This window comes from Musca domestica, unplaced genomic scaffold (genome assembly GCF_030504385.1).
Source record: "Musca domestica strain aabys unplaced genomic scaffold, Musca_domestica.polishedcontigs.V.1.1 69, whole genome shotgun sequence".
Taxonomy (NCBI): Eukaryota; Metazoa; Arthropoda; class Insecta; order Diptera; family Muscidae; genus Musca; species Musca domestica.
In genome coordinates this window covers 3604365-3614087 of record NW_026712380.1, presented here as the reverse complement: position 1 = coordinate 3614087, position 9723 = coordinate 3604365, and the positions used below count along the sequence as shown (strand labels likewise).

The following is a 9723-nucleotide window of genomic DNA, read 5'->3' as shown; positions in this document are numbered from 1 at the left end:
CAATATCGTTTGCTAACAGATGTCGCAGCATCAGTCTAGCACGGGGCAAAGACATAAAACTATAAAGATTGGACAAAATGCATATGTAAAGACATAAAACTATAAAGATTGGACAAAATGCATATGGGCTTTAATTCTTCAATCAGGTAACAGATGGCAGGCGACATAACAGAAATGCATTGGACATTTTATAAAAATATGTTACTCCAAAATCGCCGAAAAATGATAGAAAAATTAAAGCTCATATGCATTTTGTCCAGTCTTTATAGTTTTATGTCTTTGGTCACATCTTATATTATATGTCTTTGTTCCCATCTTATAACCTACACCACAAGGTGGTCAGGGTATTATGTTTTTGTGCACTTGTTTGTAACAAGGTACAGTTCGCATTTATTGCCCTATCCAGATGAAAATTTGCACAAAGACGAACCCTATTGAAATTGGAGATAATCGGTCAAAATTCAGATATAGCTCCCATATATATCTTTGTCCGATTTGCTTTTTATTGTGCACGAAATATCAGCTCGAATAGTATGGGATTTTGCACATACAACCAAATTAGGCCTGAAAATAAGTATGCCAAATTTTATCGAGATCGGTTCAGATTTGGATATGTTGCGGGCCTTGTAAACGAAAAATCCCAAGTCGACAGCAAAAAAAAAATTTACGTGGAAGGGCCTTAGAAAGTGGCCTTTTCGCCTACATGGTGGCCACCAACCATGAAAAACCACTAGCTTCCAGTATGCGCTAGAGTTGGGGAAGCCAGCGGTAGCTATAATGAACACTCCCGGATGGGCAGGCCACTGTAATGCCTCTCGTGACCGCCGTGTTCACTAAGTTTTTTTTTGTTTTCTTTTATGGGGGAGTTAATAATGGAGACACCTGGGCACTGAAAAGGGGGTAAACATAGTGCCAAGTATGTTTAGCCATGCCCAGGTGCCGTTTTGCTTGTTTTTTTGATTCGTTGGGGTGTAATGGTTTGTCGTTGCACCCTTTATAAAATATGGGTGGACAACTGGATTGTCATGCCATCAATCCATTGCCCACACCGATCGAAAGCCCAACATGTGAAATACAGGAAACAATATTCTCCATCATAGGAAAACCAAATAAACGCTGGGGAATACTTGCTTCTATTGAAAGAATTTAATGTTTCCTGCATCTCATCATGGGGGCCATACCTGCAAGAAAAAAGCTGAAAAGAAAGAAAAAAATATTAATAAAAATTTTAATAATTAAAACTGGAACGATACCGCTTGGTGTTGGCTGTTGGTGTTTTGCGTGATTTTGACTTCTTAGTAATTTTGACATTTGGGTCATATGGTGAATCTAAGTCTCCAAATTTTAGGAAGTGTTCGGACAAACGAAAGATCCGTGTCGGCAAAACAGAGCGTAGAAAAATTGAATGATACTGTATTATCGGCAAAAGGGGATGTTTTTAAGAGTGAAAGTTACTCTTAAAAGGTTCGGAGAAAATGGGATTTCAGAATGTTGCAAAGGGTTTGTTGCAGATAAACCTAGAGGGGGACGACTGGTTTTAGGAAAAAAGGGACAAATCTTGAGGGCTAGGAAAATGGCTAGTAATGGAAAGGAACCATTTTTGTTCCCGAACCTATAAAAGGTAGTACTGATGGGAAAAACAGATTAGTTATTTAGTGGTGTTGAGCTAAAAAGCCTTTTTTTTTTGGAACATATAATCGAAATATATTGACATTTTTATTTGTGAAAAAAATCTTTTGTTTTGTGAAAAGAAAAAAAAAATAAACGTGTAATTGGTAATTAGGTAAAAATATTTAAATTAAAAGAAAGGAAATGTGCAAACACATTAATAATTATGATATATTAGGTGACTGGAGGGAGGAGAGAATAAGCCTTAAGTGTCAAAGGTTAATTAAACCGTTTCTTAAATATACTCCGACAAACAAATAAGGTAAGAAAATGAAGTGCTAGGAATGGACAGAAAAATATCCAACGTAACCATTCTTGTTTTATTCGGCAGGTCGGAGTCGGGTACAGACAGCGATATCTTGTGGGCAATATTCACATTAACACCACTGACCGACATTTGTACTTAAAGTGGTAAGTCAACTGTACCCAACGATATAGTGTCACCCGAGTACCATCTATGGGTGGACTGACACATTGAATTAACTCTCCACTCGTCAGTTAAAGCTCAGCACCCAGAAAATACCCAATATATTTCCAACTTTGATTCTATGCTGTGAAGTCTCCAACCTGTTTTTTTTTTAACGTCACAGTGTTCCGGGATTACATATAAACCTCTAACTATTTAAGTAATTCCAACGCAACGAATTCTTATTCTGACTAATGTTAAAAGGTTGCGGATGTGACGAAGTATTATTAGACTTCATCAGGATTTGAATGGTCGTAGAGGTGACCCTGGAGTATAAGACATATTGACAATTACAAACACATACAACACATTAACACATCACGAATTTTATTAATTTTTTTTTCGACAACCAATTTTCATATTTTAAAGTTTTTTTTTATTTATTCCTCTATGTGTATTTATTGTTTATTTGAAATTTATTTATGTGATCTACTGTTAGAGTTAGGTATATCAACTTAAATGTTTTATTGAGTTTTTATTTGGACATTATTAGTTTATGTTCCTAGTAGGCAAGTTTTGAAACTATTCGTCGGATCCCCTTTGAGTCCAGGTAGAAAAGAGCTCTTTTTTTTTTGGTGACGTTAGGGTGGGTCGTATATTCGATAGTATAAAGCTTGTTTATTAGAGTAATTCTGTGTTTTGATCCTTATTGGATATTGTTTAGAGTTCGTCCAAAGGACTAAAGAAAACATTATAGTTATTTTCTAATCTGGTCAAAAGACCGTTCGTATAAAAAAGGTTAAAAAAAGAGAAATAATTATTACTTTGCTCTATACTCTTTTAACGAGTTATTTTTATTATTAAAGTTTAATTTATATTTTTTTTTATAATTTTATCAATACAATTTTTTTGTTAGTTTTTTTTTTATATATTAGTTTTAATGTTAATTATAATAAAATGACTTAATGTATGTTTAAAGAAAGAAAAAGAATGAGGATGTGTTAAAGAGTTATTAAGGAGGGAATAAAAGGGAGGTAAGTGGTGTGGGATTGTGCGGAAAAAGGGGTCATCAGGACAATAAAAGGAAGAGATGATCAAAGGTAGGGAGGGCGGCTAAATGGCTCGTGTGTCAACAGACGTTATGGATTTGGATGGTATCATGTTCATCATTATAGTGTTGTTCTTTTGTTGGTGAATTCCCATAGTTTATTGTTGTTGTTCCTGAGCCGGATGTTGGGATGGGACTCACCCCAATGGGAGTCGGCAGAGCTGGTCGGCGATATCAAGACATCTCAGGCTGCCTAAGAGGGACACATAACAATATGGCGCCCAAACCAAAGAAACCATAGGGTTTGTAGAAGTTAGGAAGTGTATTCCATCGAGACACTTGGAAATAGACCACTAGAAGTAAAAGAAAATAGACCAACATTACTACTTTGCGTTTGGAACGACGAATTCAAAGGGTTTTTGTAGCCATTCTGGACAGGTGCCAGAACTTGATGTACAAAAACGTTTGGAGCCCGTGTTTTACATGGAAAGTATGTGATGAAAAATACAGACCAAGATAGTTTGTGACCCGCCGATCAGAAGGTTAAGCGGTTTCGCACAAATTATCTTGGATAGATGGTAGAGAATAGTATCCGTTTGAAATTTAAAAGTGACACAGATTCATTAACAGGGTATCCGCTCTGGATTTAACCAGAGGACAGATGTATCCGTTTAGATGATCTGGGAAAGCTGTAACGTCTTCGGTGGGAGGCGTTATAGTGCACGTATTAAATTGTTGTTTTTTTATTTTAATTTTGTGTTAAGGTTTGATTGATCCATCAGTTCCATAAAGGCCATAATAGCCTGCAACCGCACACACCACTCCTCTCCGAAAAAAACCTCCTGTAAAGACAGATAAAAATATTTATAATTAGAATTGTGTTTAAATTGTATTTTTTGCGTTGATAAAAAGTTGTAATGAGTACAGGGACTAGGTCCAAAGTAAAAGCTAAAAAGAGAGATAGACCACTGTTATTTGATTTAAATAGAACTATAGATAATTCAGAAGGAAAGAAAACAAAGGTAGCCAGTGACTTAACAGAAATGTCTGAAGAAACACCTACAGGTGGCAGTAACGTCCATGATTTTTCAGAGACGATAAATAGCCGAACCCCCATCATGAATTCCCTAGGACCTGTGTTCTTGCAAAGTGCCTTAGAGCAAAATAGAAATGTGCAGAATGCAGACCAAATAAAGGCTTTAGAGAATTCAGTTCAGTCTGTCCAATCTGAAATGAACGAAATTAAAAAGGCATTAAGCGAATTATCGATTAATATGCAGAAGATCGTTCAAAATACGGTCCAGCCTACACAACCTCTTGCGAATGTGCCAATAGCTCTAAATTCAAACACCAATATAGCTCAAAATGTTTCAGCCCGAAACAACGATATTCCTAATCGTTCTCATAGCAATACCGTTCCAAACAGCGACGCCCCAACAACTTCCAATAATAGTTTACCCCCAATAAGTACTTATCCGGGTAGACCACTGCCCATTGAACCAACCAAGGGAATGAATATCGTTCGTATAAATAAACTGGGACTAAATTTTGATGGTAGCTCAAATGGTCTGGGTGTAGAAGATTTTGTTTACAGACTTGAGTATTACCAAAAGCAGTATAAAATACCCTGGACTGAGATAATTAGGGATTTCCCACTATTGGTTTCCGGTAGAGCAGAGTCGTGGTATTGGCTCTTTCAAAAGACCCATCAATTTCATGACTGGGAGGAACTAAAGTACAGTCTATTGAGTCAGTATCAATCGTCTCGCTCTAATTTTGAGATTCTCACTGACCTAGCCCAAAGAAAGCAACACGCTAATGAGTCGGTAGATAGCTTCTTCCACACAATGGGTCAAATCAGAACAAAATTGGTTCAACCAATTTCAGAATTTGATATGATCAAGATAATGAAAAAGAATATAAAAGAAAATATCGGGAGAATTGTCTATCCAATACAGGTCACCTCTGTTGAGCAACTCCGAATCGAGTGCAACGAGGCTGAAAAAAACTTCTTGAGGCGAGAAAATAAACCAGCCTTTACAACATCTCGTCCAATTAGGCAAGTTAGTGAACTTCACGAGGAAATGGACTTAGTGACAGAACAATCATACGCAGATGAAGAAATTGAAGTGTCCGCTGTCCAAAATGATAGGCGATTAAAACCGCAGCTGACTTGCTGGAATTGTAGAAAAACTGGACATGGTTTTCGTGAATGTGAAGAGACCACGAGAACCCTTTTTTGCTACAAATGTGGCAATCCTGGAACTACAACACCAAAGTGTGGTATTTGTCAGCAGGGAAACTACAAGAAGGGCGTAGAGATGGAAGGGGGCTCGCGTCCGAATTACAACCCCGGAAAGTAATCTCTCCAAACATTAAACTCCAGCACAATAATGAATGTCATAACGCAAAATCCTACGCCCAAAGAAGACATCAAATTCCGCTTGATGAGCGTCGGAAAAATTATGATGAAGTTAGGGATAGAATCTTCGGAGAATTTGATTATCCAAAATACTGTAAAAAAATTCCTAAAGTTCGTCAAAAATTTAGAGATAAAAGAAGAAATTTTAAAATAATTGTCGAAGTCATAAACCGAAGCAGTAATAGAAATGATCCGAGACCTTTTGCAGATGTTGAAATCGAAGGAATCCGATTAAAAGGGTTGCTAGACTCAGGGGCCTCAGTAAGTTTAATGGGAAAAGGCTGTAGGGAAATTATACAAGAATTAGGCAAAGAAGTAGCACCCATATTTTCAAATGTAAAGACTGCGGCTGGAAATCGGCACCGAATAATCGGTAAAGTAAAACTAAAAATCAAATATAACGAGCTTGAAAAGGATATTGAATTATATCTATGCCCTGACTTGGAACAAGAGATATATTTAGGGGTTGATTTTTGGAAATTATTCCACGTTGCCCCTGAGGTAATTAGAGTGGATGAACTGAAGGTAGAACAAATTCAAAATGACATGGTTAACGGGGAGAATTATAAATTAAACCCCCATGAGTTAACACCACAGCAACAGGAAAGACTAGATAAAGTCCTGAAGAATTTTGATACATTCGAGGAAAAAGGATTGGGCAAAACTTCCTTGGACAAACATTCCATTAAGTTGATAGACGGCGCCGAACCTGTAAAGGATCGCCATTACCCAATATCTCCTGCAGTTCAATCCATCGTATATGAGGAGATAGACAAAATGCTTACTTTAAAGGTTATAGAAGAAAGTGAGAGTCCTTGGTCCAATCGGACAACTATAGTACGGAAACCAGGAAAGAATCGCTTCTGCTTAGATGCGAGAAAACTTAATAAACTCACCGTGAAGGATGCGTATCCGCTCCAAAATATTGAGGGCATCTTAAGCAGAATCGACGAGACATACTACATCAGCAGTGTTGATTTAAAGTTTGCATTTTGGCAGATAGAATTAGATGATGAAAGCAAAGCATACACAGCGTTTACAGTCCCTGGTCGCCCGTTATATCAATTTAGGGTGATGCCGTTCGGTCTTTGTAACGCGGCCCAACGCTTATGTAGGTTGATGGACAAAGTTATACCGTCACACCTGAAAGAAAACGTTTTCATTTATTTAGACGACTTGCTGGTCATCTCTAGTGATTTTGACGAACATTTGCGTCTATTATGGGAAGTAGCAGAGTGCTTAAAGAAAGCAAATCTAACGATAGGGCTTAAGAAATCCCAGTTCTGTTTCCGCGAACTGAGGTATTTGGGATTTATCATTGGCGATGGAAAACTAAAGACGGACCCAGACAAGGTAAAAGCCATTAAAAAGATCGCAGAACCACGTAGCGCAAGAGAAGTTAGAAGCTTCTTAGGGACAGCGGGGTGGTATAGGCGTTTCATTAAAGATTTTGCCACCATCTCCGCTCCACTTACCGATACCCTAAAAAAGAGTAAGAACTTTAAAATCACGGAGGAAGCTAGAAAAGCTTTTGAAGCATTAAAAAAGGCTTTAACATCTGCCCCAGTCCTTCGCCATGCGGATTTTTCAAAACATTTCTACATTCAATGCGATGCTTCGGAATGTGGAATTGGGGCTGTGCTATATCAACTAAATAATAAGGGGGAAGAACACCCCATAGCGTTTTATTCGCAAAAATTAAATTCCTGTCAACGCAATTATAGCGTGACAGAAAAAGAATGTCTAGCGGCAGTGATGGCTATCAAAAAGTTTCGACCATATGTGGAATTGATGCCATTCACTGTAATAACGGACCACGCTTCTTTAAAATGGCTTATGTCCTTAAAGGATTTAACGGGAAGACTAGCTAGGTGGTCATTACAATTGCAGGCATTTAATTTTAATATAGAACACCGGAAAGGAAGCGAGAATGTTGTAGCGGACATGTTGTCGAGGGCTCCAGTTGCCAATGTTAGCGAAATCACGAAAAATGACTACTTAGATTTTGAAACCCTAGAATTCGAGAGTCAAGAATATCTTGATCTCATTAAAACTGTTACCGACAACCAAGAAAAGTTACCAGATTTAAAAGTAGAAGATGGGTATGTTTTTAAAAAGGTACTACCTAGCTTGGAAGAAAATGAGGAACTCACATGGAGGTTATGGATTCCCTCAAGTATAACCTCAGAAATAATAAAAAAAGCCCATAATTCTATGACGTCTGCACATGGCGGGATAATAAAGACCCTTGAACGTATAAGACGATTCTTCTATTGGCCTCGAATGACCGTTCAAGTGCGTGAATACGTAAGGAACTGTCAGGTTTGTAAGGAAACCAAAGCTAGCAATCAGCATATGATGCCCAGTATAGGAAAGGAGGTAGTAACTGATAGGCCGTTCCAAAAGCTGTATATAGATTTTTTAGGAAAATACCCAAGATCGAAAAAAGGTAATGCATACATTTTCATCGTTGTGGATCACTTCACTAAATTCACCTTTCTCAAAGCAATGAGGGAGGCAACCGTCGGCAACGTGATAAAATTCCTTGTCGATGAAATTTTTTATAAATTTGGTGTCCCCGAAGTGATCCACAGCGATAATGGGGCGCAGTTTACCTCCAAAATGTTCAAAGAGCTGATGGAAACTTATCAAATAAATCATATGAAAACAGCCATATATTCGCCACAGTCCAACGCATCGGAACGTGTGAACCAGTCGGTAATTTGTGCCATTCGGGCATATCTCGATAAAGATCATAGAGACTGGGATATGTATTTATCCGAAATAGAATGTGCATTGAGAAATTCTATACACACTTCGACTGGGGTTACGCCGTTCTTTGCGTTGTTTGGCTTTCATATGTACTCAAATGGACAGGATTATAGCTTGGCAAGGAAATTGAAATCCTTAACCGACCATGAGCTCAGTAATATGGATAGACCAAGTAAGCTAGAACTCATAAGAGCCAATATAAAAGAAAATTTACATCGAGTTTACATAAAAAGTTCTGAAATATATAATAAACGTGCAAGGGTGTGTAAATTTCGACCTGGACAAGAAGTCTACCGGCGAAATACCGTCTTATCCGACTTTTCGAAAAATATTAATTCAAAATTCTGCAAAAAATTTGTTAAAGCCCGAATTGTCAAGCCCGTTGGACAAAACATGTATGAACTCGAGGATATGCAAGGAAAATCCATTGGTATTTACCATGTCAAAGACATAAAGTATTAGTGCAATATAGATTTAAATTCCGTGATAGACAAGTGCATTATTAGAATTAGGTTGACTTAATTACATGTTGTACTTGTCCCATTCATATATTTACCTCTATAGTGCAATATACATTACGTCTGTGATATACCCAAATGTACCTGATTTTCATATAGAAGTGATTATTTAATGATTTATACCCTACCTCGTAATTATGCATCTACGCCCGAACTATACCTCCAATAAGATTTTACAACCTATAATCATAGCACCTCACTATTAATACCCTATTTGGTAATTAGATATCAATATTTTGACTTACGTAATCTTCCGACTTATTCGCGCATGAGTGACCAGATTTCTGTTCCAATTTTTTTTTACCCAGTCGACTGACCTGTAAATACACACCAAGTAAGGACTTATGTGATAGAAAAAAAAAAATACTTCCCTAAATTAAAAGTAAACTCAGAGCCCGGCTTAATCTCAGGGTGTGAGAGTTCCCCACGTTGGGCTTGATCCCGGACGTCACATAGTTCGATACAGCCCGCACACCAGTCCTGCCTTCGGGCCTTGTCAGCCCTGGAGTTTTGTTGCGGGCCTTGTAAACGAAAAATCCCAAGTCGACAGCAAAAAAAAAATTTACGTGGAAGGGCCTTAGAAAGTGGCCTTTTCGCCTACATGGTGGCCACCAACCATGAAAAACCACTAGCTTCCAGTATGCGCTAGAGTTGGGGAAGCCAGCGGTAGCTATAATGAACACTCCCGGATGGGCAGGCCACTGTAATGCCTCTCGTGACCGCCGTGTTCACTAAGTTTTTTTTTGTTTTCTTTTATGGGGGAGTTAATAATGGAGACACCTGGGCACTGAAAAGGGGGTAAACATAGTGCCAAGTATGTTTAGCCATGCCCAGGTGCCGTTTTGCTTGTTTTTTTTTTGATTCGTTGGGGTGTAATGGTTTGTCGTTG

General features: G+C 38.0%; 1 long non-coding RNA gene across 1 annotated transcript; it reads right to left on the bottom strand.

Moving 5' to 3' along the window:
* Positions 1-3042: 3042 nt before the first annotated feature.
* LOC131805994 (uncharacterized) lies at positions 3043-9723 on the bottom strand. Its single transcript, XR_009343922.1, has 3 exons — positions 9080-9723; positions 6441-6687; positions 3043-3964 (listed from the first exon to the last, which is right to left on the bottom strand). It is a non-coding gene; the product is annotated as an uncharacterized LOC131805994 (long non-coding RNA).